Here is a 14493-nt window from a genome sequence, read left to right as displayed (position 1 = left end):
TGTTTGACCAACACATCTGGCTGAATTTGACCACATGCATCAACAATGCGCTGCTTTAGATGATGCAAATCCCGTATTTTCACAGAATAAACCAGTGCTTTGACATGACCCCAAAGATAAAAATCCAAAGGAATCAAATCTGGTGAACGTGGTGGGCACTCCACAGCACCCCCATGTCCAATCCACATTTGAGGGAACTGCACATCCAGGTATGCTCGCACATTGTGCCCATATTGTGGTGGGGCTACATCGTGCTGGAAGAATTCCAGATATGTCCTGTCCTTTTCTAACAACGATGGAAACACTTCTACATCCAATAACCTCAAATAACCGTTGGCTGTTAACGTACCATCAATAAAACAAGGTCCAACCCCACACACCACACCAGACCATCACTTTTTGTGAATCGACCGTTTTGGAAGCATCAGTCCAGTGTGTATTTGTGTCGGACCAGTATCTGTGATTCTGCTTGTTCACTTCACCATTGATAAAGAAATTGGCTTCATCACTGAACAGCACCTGGTAGGGGAAACGTGGGTTTATCTGCAGTTGCTGTGTCACCCATTCTGCGAACTGTACCAGACGGTCTGGGTCATCCTCGTTCAGGTGTTGGAGCAGCTGTATTTTGTACGGATGCCATTTGTGCTGCGATAAAATTCGTAGTATGGAGGTACGGCTAACCCCACATTCTTGTGACACGCGACGTGTACTTTACTGCGGACTCTTGCTAAATGATGCCAACAAGCTCACTGTTGTTGCTTCATCGGTGACGGATTTTGATCTTCCAGCCTTAGGTTTATCTGCGACAGAACCTGTTGCTCGGAATTTGGCCAAAAGCTTGGCAACTGCGCTGTGAGTGATGGGCTGTCTGGTTGGGTGACGATTGTTGAAAACCTCAGTAATGACCTGTGTGCTTCTTTCTCCTGATATCAAGATGGTTTCAATGCGTTCTTCATGTGTTAAGGACATTTTGTAGCCTGTAAATCAGGAAACAATGATTAAAACGTCAGCATGGGTAACTGACGCCAAACAGTTAAACACATGTAACGTATCAGGCATGGGATAGCCACTTTGCACCGTTTCAGACTCCATTTTATGACTTCTCAGTACGTAATACTCACGCTGCCGAGCGTCCCACTGCTGCCGCAAGTAATTGGCTATAACCCGAGAATGAACAAAGCTATGTTTAAAATAACAACGGCATTGTTTTTCTGGTGAAATTCTCTATCTGTTTGATATGTCACATGACCACATTCCCATTTGAAATTTTGAAGTTGAATCCAAGATGGCAGCTTTCAAGATGGCCTCCATGTTGGTGGAATAGCCTATAAAGTTTCTCCCCTCCCGTTCCCCGTGTGTAGGAAGTCTGTTTACTTGTTTGCTACTCCATTTCGATTTTATGGGGGTGTTTCCGGACTTTTTGACCACCCTGTATACAATCTTTCAACATAATACAGACATATTCACTTCAAGGGGCACACAATGTCTCTGTTGTCGGTGCTTTATATAAATCCCACGTTTTCTTGTCACATTAATTATCTTTTGTTTCTCTTAGAGGGTATAGCTACAGGATCATCACTACAGCATTTGAATGTCATATTATTATTCTTCATGTTCACCGTCATCTCCGCCATCATCTTGGTTGTTTTAGTTCGCTGCTGTGTTCTTGTCTTCAATTTCTTTGTTAGTAGTCGCTCCTGCTTTTACTCAATTCAGAATATAGTGTTTAAGAATTTCAGTGAATGGCTGTTCAAACCTAGCAGTGACAGAGGGTATGCGATAAGGTTTAGGAAAATGGCCACCCACAGCTGCGTCTTCCACCTCAGGTGCTTCATTTATTTTCCACCCAACATCCAACATGTCTCTGTATACAGTTTCAATGGCAAGAACACCAAGGTAACTGGAGGAAGCCAACAACACCAGACAACCTGACAGAAACGGCTATAGCAGCATTCTTATTTCTGTCTCATACTTTAAATATTTCCTTTTCTTCTCTTCTTTTTTTCCATCTTAGTATTTCCATTAGTTCCAGTGATGACATGCAGTTTGCTTATTTTCGGCTATATTTAACGTCTTTACTTAGCAGTTGTGCCTAAGTTGTTATGTGTGCACTATAGGTTGGGTATGATCGCTCTTCCTGGTGATCTCTTGGAAAGGTACCCCATTTCAACGCATGAAACGTAGGTCAGTTTCGTGATTTGTTTTTTCAAGTAAAATAGAAAGTAATGCTAAATCTGGTGACATTGTAACTCAGGGTAAGTGGTGATCTTGTTATTTTGAGGGTGCAATCTGATTAATCAATCTATGGATGACCCATACACAAAAATTATTTAATTGATACTAATGTTCTTAAATAACCTACTCAAGATCTGTGAGGTGATGACTAACCACATTTAAATGCGAGTAATGGGATGCTATCAACATATTTATTATGAAAAAAAATCAAGGCAACTGCAGAATGGAATTTGCATAATTATAGCATTAAATTAATCTCAATCCTTAGTCTAAGTTTAAACTGGCACAACACCAGTCTTCTTTGCAGAGATTGCGCACCACATTTTGACGACAGAACGACAGGAACATCTAAAACGTTGATACTGTGTGGTCTCTTTGCTAGTAAAATCTCTACCCCCACTGACGCTGAAAATAGAGAGCTCAGAGAACAACCTCATGCAATTGAATACATTTATAGTTACGGTTCCTTATTTCTCAAGCCGTGGTGCGTATACCATCATAGCAGTCGAGTGAAGCCCAAGTCAGCCACATCGATCAGCAGAAGGCTGTGGTTGTGAAAACGATATGTGATGTGCAGATGCGAACTGAACTAAACAGAGGACATCTGGTTGCAACCGAAAACTCCTACATTCGAATTTACTCACATACAGAGTCCGTTCACGAATAAAGACAATCTGTTTATAAAGTTTCCAAGAGCATACGCTTCATCCAAGAGTGCAGTCATAAGTGAGCACTTTGGAATGCCTAAAGCTCCACACAGAAGCATAAATTTGTACCTCTGCTTGCAGAGAAACAAAATGTTCCTGCTTGATGTTGCACGATCAGCACTGTCACAGACTATGTATGAATGATCACTGGACGCATTCGGGAGGACGATGGTTCAATCCCGTATCCGGCCATCCTGATTTAGGTTTTCCGTGATTTCCCTAAATCGTTTCAGGCGAATGCCGAGATGGTTCCTTTGAAAGGGCACGGCCGATTTCCTTGCCAATCCTTCCCTAACCCGAGCTTGCGCTCCGTCTCTAATGACCTCGTTGTCGGCGGGACGTTAAACATTAACCCCCACCATCACTGGACGCTTTGCCAGAAATGTCTAAAATAATACACTCTCCAGCAATGGGTGAGGCTGGACACTCACCAAAGAGTCGTTGACATCTTCTGCCTCAATATTAGCAAACCTCTGTGCACTGATTTGAGCTCTCGACTCAGCCAACCTGATTTCCTCCCACTCTTTCTAGACATGAAGCTGCTGACCAACTCCGAGTAGTTATTACAAAAATGTTGTACAAGCTTCTCGAACAATTTAAAGCAATGCCCACCAGAAGGGCTTAGAAAATCGCAAGCCCTCCTGTAAACAGCAGCAAATGGCTCTGAGCACTATGGGACTTAACATCTATGGTCATCACTCCCCTAGAACTTAGAATTACTTAAACCTAACTAACCTAAGGACATCACACAACACCCAGCCATCACGAGGCAGAGAAAATCCCTGACCCCGCCGGGAATCGAACCCGGGAACCCGGGCGTGGGAAGCGAGAACGCTACCGCACGACCACGAGATGCGGGCAAACAGCAGCAGTAAAGTGCTGCATGTTCTGCGTTGGAAGAACTGTTAACTGTTGACTCCTGCGCGCCTGTGTGGTGACGGGAGACACTTTCCGAAAGGGGGAAAAAAAAACTGCAGGTGGTTTTTGTGAGAGCCTTCGCTGAGCTGTGTGTTTCTGCCCCACAGGTGGGAGGAGCAGCCCGCGCGTGTGTGGCGCGAACGGCGGCGGCGGGGGCGGAGCTGGCAGGCCAGGCACATGTCGATGCTGAGGGTGGAGCTCCGCAACCACCCCAGGGTGGCGGAGGCGTGGAGGCGGCGGGCGGCGGCGGCAGGTGGGGGCGGCGGCGCGGCTTCCAGGAGGCACCCGCTGCTGGACGGTCTGCAGAGGAGGCCGTACCTGCCTACCCTGGTCGCACTGCTCATTTTCCTGGTCATCTACGTTCTGAGGAAGACTTGCGCCTCACTGGTGCGTCGTTTTTAGAGTACTTACTGAAGATTTAAAGTCTGGTTACAGTCGGCATGGATCTGAGTTCAGGTCGCTGACAACGTAGCAACATTTTAAGGAGGGTTTTAATGTTGCAAATCGATGTTCTAAGAAACTGTAAGCAATATATGAATGCAGATCTCTATTACCACGCCATGAAACCGAGGAACAGAATGGTAATTAGCGGCACTACAGGACGCGTATTATAAAAAATTATTGACAAATTGGTAAGTGTATGATCATAACTATTTTCAGATTGCTACTTTCACACTTCACCTCTTTTTCGTCAGTTAAGTAAATTACACATGGAGACTGGAAAAGGAACAGACGATCACTTGATGACATTTAGTGTCTAAATTGGAAAAACAAATTACCTATGAATGATATCACCGAAGAAGCTCAAAGTATTTGGCAGGAGGTAGCGCACTGAGAACTTTCCAAGCAACGAATTATGAGATGTATTCTGAAGAGAGCAGATTCCAGAACGAATCAGTCTCGGCTATTATGTGTGTCCTATGGCTGCGAAGAGTAGACTGATTTCTGATTTTTGAATCTCTTGTTAATGACTATGCGCAGATATCAAGTAAGAGTGCAGAAAAGTGAATGATGAAACAAAGGAATCCGTTTTCTCAAACTATTAATAAAAGGATTGTGACAGAATGGTTAAAACTACATGAAGCTTACTGCATCAGTGGATTCATCACATGGAACTTAATTTCCATATGTACCACACGGAGAATGAAATTTTAATTATTTAGTGATACACTTAACAGTCCTATAGACTGTGAGCTATAGCTGTGGTACACGTCTTATACTGAGTCTGCCTTATCCACCAAAATAAGGTTCACTGGCCACATATCACTGTGATAGCTGACAAACAGCAACGTTCCCACTTCACAACACCCTACATCTCACAGACCAATCACTTCAAGACCACAAAAGCTGAAAAATTCGATTAACTGGGGCATGTATAAAATCTGTATCAAAGCCACACCAAACGACAGATTTATCAATTTGATATGGCCTATAGTATTTTCATTCAGATAACCACTATGCAACATGTTGCAACAGATCTGATACACATATCAATCCACTAGCCCACATTTAGAACCACTTGTAAATATTATCATAATTTGTATAAATGGAGACAGAACGTTTATAATACATGCTGTAGACTCATGTACAATACAGCTTAAGAACGTACTTAACGTAGAACGGTTGGGAATACACGTAATTCCCAATATGTACATCAGCTTATTCTCGCGACATGTTCACATGCAGACTGAAGTCAAAAACAGCTGTTCCAACGTATATCCAAGATATTACCAAAGACACTACCAGTTTATTTAGAGATCACTGTTTATATTAATAACTGTTTGGATGGTTTCATGGATCATGTGCATGATAAATCGTAATGATGTGGAATGAGTTAGCTTACATTCACATCACAAATTAATTTGTACGTATGGCTGCATGCTGAACTTTCACGAAAGTGTTTTAAAAAATACGTGGATGTGAGTTACTAATTCCTATCCATCACTTCTTACACATTGCAGTCATGTAAGTTCTTCTATGGAATAAAATGAAGTTTCGGTGTGTTTTCAAATTATATGTTACTGTGTGTGTCATATTTTATACAACTGGGTAAGTTATCAATTTTAGATGCAGCATTGTGTACCCCATTTTGTGCAAAAGACCAACTGAGTGTGGAGTAATGATTATCATTTTTCCTTCTGGTACCGTAATTTCGTACATCATTGTTAGTTTTGAAATGTAGTGGATTATTTACAACAAACTTCACAAGGAACTAAATGTTGTGTGAGCAGAAGTCAGAACTTCTAATACAGATATTTACTAGGTGAATGCGAGTGAGCACCACATATTATTCTTACGGCCCATATTTGGGCAACGAGGAGTTTCTTTCTTAAACTTGAGTTACATGATTAATCTATAGGACACTACAAAACAAAAATATGGCAAATATGCCAGCTTACAGATTTGTCGCTACCCAAGGTTTGCAATGATTCTATGTGCAAGAGTGGCTGAACCAGGTTGTTTCAAAATTTCCAAAATCTGCTTACTCCAATTTAAATTCTCATCAATATGGACACTTAGTAATCTTAACACAAAGGGTTTGACCGTTCGCTGTAAGCCACTCAATAACATGCCTACTTTTAAGAACATTGTTTACCATTTCATCTGTTTCTGTACATAAGCTTGGATTGATTACAGTATCACTCTCGCCTGCAAAAAAAGAACTAATTCTACTTCTTATGTATTAGACAAGAGATCGTTTACACCTATGAGAAACAATAGTGTACCTAAGTTTGAGCCTTGAACAACCCTATATGTGAGTTCTCCCATCTCAGAATAATGTGCACGGATTACACGGTTGAATTACTGAGTACAATTTTCTGCATTATTTTGGTTAGTTATGATATTATTCACTGTTTGGAAAAATCATCAATCCAATAAACATTCATTTTATCCTGGAGAATATTGTGATTCACGCAGTGAAATGCCTCAGATGGGCCGCAGAAAGTAGCATCTGGCGCTATTTTCTGATTTACCCAAATTTTCCAGTGATATTATTATTACTCAGGTTAAATAATAGTAGAAAATAGATCACCTTCTCATAATTTTTGGAAAATGTCTGCAGTGAAACAGGTCGGTAGTTACAGAAATCTCTCCCATCACCTTTATTAATAGACGGGTTTGGAAATGGCACATTATAATATATACTTATGCACTATAAATTGTTCTCTGCTCATGGTGTAAGCAACAGGATAATTAGATGCTCAGTTTCAAAAATACAGCACACACAACATTACAATGTCATAGCTATCTAAACCTAATAACATGAATGTCAAATGTAGATCAGATTGAGCTAGCACTATAAAACGTGATTTGTATGATCATGACATGAAAGGCATATGTCTCTAGAAACACTATTCAGCGCATATCAGTGTTACAAAACGTAGAATACCACCAATCCAGTTAAAGAGGGGAAATTAACGATACAGGAAAGGAGTGGACATTATCACAGTTGCCACAGACACGATAACATCGGTTATAAAGTCACAGCTAAATAAACATAATAACAGGTCCACTCTGTTTTGCAACATTCATTAATGTATATGAGCAGCGACTACCTATGTAGTTAAAATATGTACTATATTATTCTGTATTAACCGCGCCTTCGTTGTGAACAACACGAAATAACCTACAGAAAAGTGGTATGTTCCACGAAATGGAGAAGAGGGGACGAGAGAGGGGGTGCTTATATATATATTGCTGTCCTCAAGTATGTACATAAAACAGTGAGAACATCATTCATACTATACCGTAAAGTACAGTGGAAAACCACAAAATACGGAGGGAGAGACTCCATATAAGCCAATGTGCTGACATATTTACATAAACTGTCAAGGGCGTCGTTCATATCGTAATAGCGAATAAATTCGCCAGTAGAAGGTGTGGAAGGGGGAAAGAGAAAAGAAGCCACAACGTGCTTAGATGAAAGTCCGTCACACTGGAACATAGAACTCAGCAGTTAATTAAAAGTAATCTTATGAAATATAATAAAATTAGTGGTGGGGAAACACGTGCAATTATTGAAAGCTGATTCCATCTTTCAACTATTTTAGCCTTCGACACACAATATATTCCCAATCGGATGGTTTGACTATACGTTGTTGTATCAGAAAATGTCTCCTGTGCCTATCACACAAGTGTTCTCACAGACGTACCACAGGCGAGCGCTTTACGGTAATAAGTTGCGTACGTGGACTTCCACCTGTCGTGTTTCCTACTCTTTGGAGCTGCCTCAGGTACCGAGGGGCTTTCGACCAAGGCAGTTTCGCACCGTACTTATTCACACCAGAGCCTCCCCGATTTCAGATTTACGTCAGTCGATCAGCAACGGCGGATACGTTATCGCCGCCAGTCGCGCAGTGCCTTTGTCTAAGGTCTTCGTTTCCGTATAGTGTCGTAGGTTTAAACCACGTAAGATCTTGACACTATTAGTAATGGAAATAATTCCAACAACGAAAGGGAAGCACTGTCTTCTCAAGAATACTCATTGTTACCAGATGCATAGGTAATGTGATGAGTATACGAGGTATGTTTTGTAAATTCCGAATGAGTAAGTGTCGAGGCCGTTTAGAACTGTAAATGGCAGAATCATTGCTGAAAAGCAGCATTCTTGCCCACCTGACGAAGCAGATGTGCAGATTAAGAAACGATTGCGTAGCTGCGGGAAAAGAGTCACGAAGAAAATATAGTGCCTGTGTTCCAAATTTTTGGAAGAGTAGTTTCCAGATTTGAAGATAAAAGATTAGATTTTTTCGCAAATGAACCAAATTATGAGAATTCCAAAACTGTATTGTGTACAGCAAGAAGGGAAATTATTGAGACTAACCATGACGCTGCAGAGTGAAAATCTCATTCTGGAAACATCCCCAAGGCTGTGGCTAAGCCATGTCTCCGTAGTATCCTTTCTTTCAGGAGTGCTAGTTCTGCAAGGTTCGCAGGAGAGCTTCTGTAAAGTTTGGAAGGTAGGAGACGAGATACTGGCAGAAGTTAAGCTGTGAGGACCGGGCCTGAGTCGTGCTTCGGTAGCTCAGATGGTAGAGAAATTGCCCGCGAAAGGCAAAGGTCCCGAGTTCGAGTCTCGGTCGGGCACACAATTTTAATCTGCCAGGAAATTTCAGGGTGAAAACATTTTCAAATTTACTTACGGTATCTCTTTTTCGAAAACTGACGATAGGTCTGTTCCTTATGAAAGAATCCTGATGTTCGGTTGGGAAGAAACAAAAAACATACCGCGTGAAAATGGAACAGTTCTTACGGACGAGATATTGCAGAGGTGTTCGAAACAGTTCAAACAAATGCACACCAGCACACTTTACATCAGAAGCACAGAAAAAGTGAGGTAGGTATTACCTCTTCTTTGCTTTGCTACCACAGAAAAGTCAAAAGACACATTAAACACTTCCCAGTCCGCTGTTAGCAGCGGTGGGGCAAGGTCGTCGTGCCTGTGTCCCCCTGTTAGCGCACCGCGCGCGCGAGTGTTTACTGTTTACCTTCCGCTGCGGCGAGTGTCACGCGTCCATGTCTCGGTAGTGCCATGGCGTACTCGTATCGGAAGTCGACAATTAAGATCACATTTCAAGCGACTACGCAAGACCTCGAGCACTTGACATTGAACATTTCATCCGGGAAGAACTTCATATTGCACCTCAATACATCATTGGGATCCACTTTTCTATAACACAAAGTGTCGTCTACATAAAACTGATCAATGAAAAGGCGTGCACTGATGTTGTGTCCCGACACGCTCTTGGACTTAAATTTAAGCATTCTGATGGTCACATAGGAACTGTCACGATCGACCACGCTGGATTATGCCTTCGCACTCTGAGGGTCTTCGAGCTGCCTTTCGAAGTCCCGCCGGATGTTGTGATGACAGCTTTCAAACAGTACGGCAACGTGCTAAGCCACTTGGCTGAAAAATGGCAAACGTATGAGACGTACCCCGTCTTAAATGGAGTGCGACAAATTAAGATTGAACTGACGAAGCATGTGCCATCCTATTTAGTAACTGGCGGCTGCAGGGCCATTGTCATGTACGACGGACAACCGCGTACTAGCGCCGGCTGTGGCCAGGAAGGACATGTCCGATCGGCCTGCATTCAACGCCGACTGACTCAGACACCGGTTGGTGAAGTTCCATCCCCGGCGACGCCTACTTCACTCCCCATCACGTATGCAGCGGCTGCAACCGCAACAGCTGTTCCTGCCCAGGATCGTAACACCATATTGCAGTCAGTGGTCGATGACAGTGTTGAGGACAGCATATCCCCCTCTACGATGTCATCGGCAGACTTGCCTCAAGACAGTGATCAATTGCGCCACCAAAACGAGCCTAAAGAGAAGATGGAAGTAGAAACGGAAATTGTCCCGACCTCTGCCTTCCTACCAATGGAGACCGCATCAGATGATTTTCGCCCGCACTCTGACACAGAACAACATGTCCGGAAACAACGGTCCTCTCGAAAACGCAAGAAACGGCGCCATACGCCATCCGATGATTACCTGCTTCGGATGTGTGACCCGGACGAACATCCGGCGTCGGACGACACTCAGGACTACCACCACAACTCACCCTTCCCATCACGATGCTACGCTGGATACAATTTCTTCGCCTCGGTCTGACAACATCACTTCTGCTACCGAACATGCGCGCAAGCGCTCTACTGACAGCACTAATCAACAGTTACCAATTGCTGCATCTGATTCTTGGGCGGATGATGTCGAGGAGGAGCCACAGCACCAGGAGGACGCCGAAGGCAGAGATGCTCCCCAGCACCAACGAACCACAGTGACTACGGCTGTATCGTCAGCCGCTGTGGGGCCGCCCTGCTGCCCACACCTGGCCTCCTACACAACCCAGTTGCCGACCTGGCTGACCAGACATACCGTCTAGCGACGATTAACATCAACAACATACGTGCCCGACATAAACTAGCGATGCTACAGGATCTACTCAACGCAGCAGACATCGACATTGCGCTCCTTCAAGAGGTGTATGTCGCAGACTTCAAGGAACCCTATGGCTACAAGACTTGGGTCTCACATGCGTCTGCCAATGGCAGTGGTGTGGCGAACCTCCTCCGCAAAAGTATATCCGCAGAAGACGTCGAGTATCTCCCTGACGCCAGAGGCATGGCTCTTACTATACAAGGAGTCAAACTTATTAACATCTATGCACCGTCAGGCGTCGCTTCGCGAACGATCCACCTTTTTCGCTCATACAATCACGCCCCTCTTTATGGGCCGTCAGGACGCCTTGATAATCGGAGGGGACTTCAACTGTAGCCAAGCACCTAAGGACCATTTACCACATCATTCTCCCTACGCAGAACTTACGACAATTATAAATAATCTTCAATTGGTGGATTCGTGGGAACATGTTTCTGGCGATCGGCCCGGATTTACTCACTCCACCAGCCATTCCTCCAGCCGCATCGACCGCATTTACATCTCGCGCTCCATAGCTGTGGGGACAAGAGCTGCCGAAGTTTGGCCCACAGTTTTTTCTGACCACGAGGCCTACATCTGCGCCATTACCCTCGGCCGCCAGAAGGTATGGCACAGCCGTGGTCCTTGGAAGTTGAACGTCGCCCACCTAGCTTCTCAGGAATGCCGCCGCCTTATAGAGAACACGTGGGACTCTTGTAGCCGCCGGCGTGGCACCTACCGGTCTACACTGTCGTGGTGGTTACTCTGCGCCAAACCAGCCCTCCGGAAGACCTTGATAGGCTACGGCCGAGATGTTGCAGCATGGAAGAGACATACCATGCACTTTTACTACAGCATCTTAAGGGAATGTACAACACTGCCGTACTCACCTGCACGGCAGGTGATGGCGAACCGTGCCAAGGCACAGATCATCAGATTAACACGTTGCCGCCTTGAGGGTGTGATCGTCAGAGCGCGCACTCAAGACAGTGGCCCAGGAGGAACCGTTCATGTACCACGTCATTGCAGAACGACGGCGCCGACGTAGGACACTGATCCAAGCTATCACGACGGAAGACGGACGAAGCCTTGTTCCCCAGCACGACATAGGAAACGCCCTTCATGCTCACTACACTAGTCTGTACTCGGAACATCGACATCTCCTAGAGGTGATCGCCGAAGTCTCTCAACTCACTTATGGCACGATCTCTCCGACAGCGGCGGCGGATTTGACTGCAGATGTAACAGAAGACGAAATCATTGAAGTAATACAGGCTGGGGCTGGTCATAAGTCCCCGGGACCTGATGGCCTTCTTTTGGAATTTTACCGGACATATCAACAATTGCTGGCACCAGCATGGACTGTTATTTGCCGCGATCTTATGTCTCCCACGACGCAGATCCCTGGGGCCTTCCTAGAAGGACTGATTGTGCCCATACACAAACCACGAGGCGGATCCAGGATCAGTGACTATCGGCCCTTGACCTTACTCAACAGTGACTTGAAGATTTTCACCCGGCTTCTGGCGGCACGCCTAAAGCGATCAGTACGATGTGTTGAGTCGCAGGACCAGCCACCGTTAGGTGGTGACCATAATATTCGCACTACATTGTACCGATATAGAGATATGATCGGGCTAGCCAAAGCTCGCCAACTGCCAGGAGTTTTGGCCTCACTCGACTTTAGCCAGCCCTTTGACAGAGTCGACCACACATTTTAGATGCAGGTACTGCGACACATGGGGTATCCGGACGTCATAGTTAATGTACTGATGCGTCTCCTACGCGGCGCGACGTCCAAGGTGTTATATAATGGCGGTCTCACGCCACAGATACAGATCCAGCGATCGGTGCGACAAGGCTGCCCTCTTTCGGCGATATTGTACGCCCTCGTGTTGGAACCACTCCTCTGCGGCCTCCGACAACGCCTGACTGGGACATCCCTTGGTGGACACACTTTTTGCTGCACTGCCTATGCGGATGATCTGGTACTCCTTCTTCGCAATAATGACGATGTTCTCGCAGCACTGGCGTGGGTGGCGACCTACGGCGCGGCATCGAGGAGCCATCTCAATCTCCACAAATCACACGCCCTGTCTATAACCAGAGACCTACCCGACGAGAGCGTCGCACCACTACGAATCAGTGACACAATCCGCTGTCTTGGTATTGATTTCACATCTAACATGAAGCGTCAAACAGCCCTTAACTAAAGGCGTTTATTGAATCAGATGAGAGCAAGAATAAGTGACCACCATCTGAGACATCTAGACCTCCTGCAACGGACACGATATGCTAACGTCTATTTGGCGTCACGTATCCCCCATTTTGCACAGATACTCCCGATACCACCTACCCTGGCTCACCGCATATGGGCGGTTTTGGGATCCTTTGTTAATACAGGCATATTATTTAAGATACGTTACGACTCCCTAACCCTCCCTAGGAGCAGAGGGGGTTTAGGCCTTTGTCATGTTCAGAACAGAGCGAAGGCCCTGTTCGTCAACTGTCACCTGCAACTGTGGCGACGAAGTCCGACGTGCCTTACAAGTCTCTTACTGGAAGCCTTACGACCAATCTCACTCGCACCCCGTGTGATGATATCGGACATCCCAGCACGTTTCTTCTACATTAGCCAATTCTTCCTTGAATTAAGCTACATCCGCACCGCACTACTACCCACACGCTTGATGATGACGAGGGCGATATATGCTGCCATGCAAATGAACAGGACGCCGAATGTGATTGAAAGCAAACACCCCACTACAAATTGGCGTGCTGTGTGGCAGGCAGTGAATGCCACCACCCTTGACACTGAAGTGCAATCTGCATGGTACGTAACTGTTAATGGGAAACAGTTGTGCCAATCCCGCCTACATCACATCCACTTCGCTGATTCACCCTTGTGTGCCACATGCCAAGTGATTGACACGGATGAACATCGTTTCGAATGCGGGTCGGCAAACGACTTTTGGTATTTGGTGCGTCAGATATTGGCTTTTCTCACACGCACGACTCCCGACAGGATAACTACCCGATCACTTCCTTTCCCCGACAAGATTTATTTCCCCAGAGCAAAAACGAACTCTGTGACGAGGATCAGCGGCCACGCTGTTCACTACCTATTCGGTAATGGCGTAAAGACGGTACCCGATTTTTGGTATTACCTCAACGAACGACATTGTGCGGTCGTCAAGAACCCTAAATATGGGCAATGTTTTTCTAATTTTCTGTGGAGCCAATTCCATAATCTGCCTCGCAGCTGGATTATCGATGACATGAGAAGATAACCATAGCACGTATGTAGCAAGTATGGAACATCCTTTGTCGTAACGGGATGACTTCCTATTATTCTGTTTAGGTAGCCGAAGAGGAACGGCCTTCCCTCTATCCATTTGTATAAAAATAAAATAAAATAAAAATAAAAAAGCAGAAAAACAAACCTTCCAAAATCCTTTTTCCTTTTTTTTTCATTTTTGTTAAAAAAAGTGGCTAGGATAGCTGGCTATTAAAAAAATGTCCATTTGTTTCACGTACGCATTTTGTGATTTTATTAGTGTAGGTTTTGTTTTTATCCAAAAAAAGAAAGGAAAGAAAAGTGAAAAAAGAAGAAAAAAGAATTAAAAAACAAAAACAAAAAATATGGTAGAACACTTGCCCGCGAAAGGCAAAGGTCCCGAGTTCGAGTCTCGGTCGGGCACATAGT

This window comes from Schistocerca serialis, chromosome 1 (genome assembly GCF_023864345.2).
Source record: "Schistocerca serialis cubense isolate TAMUIC-IGC-003099 chromosome 1, iqSchSeri2.2, whole genome shotgun sequence".
Classification (NCBI taxonomy): Eukaryota; Metazoa; Arthropoda; class Insecta; order Orthoptera; family Acrididae; genus Schistocerca; species Schistocerca serialis.
This window is presented reverse-complemented; position numbering follows the sequence as displayed.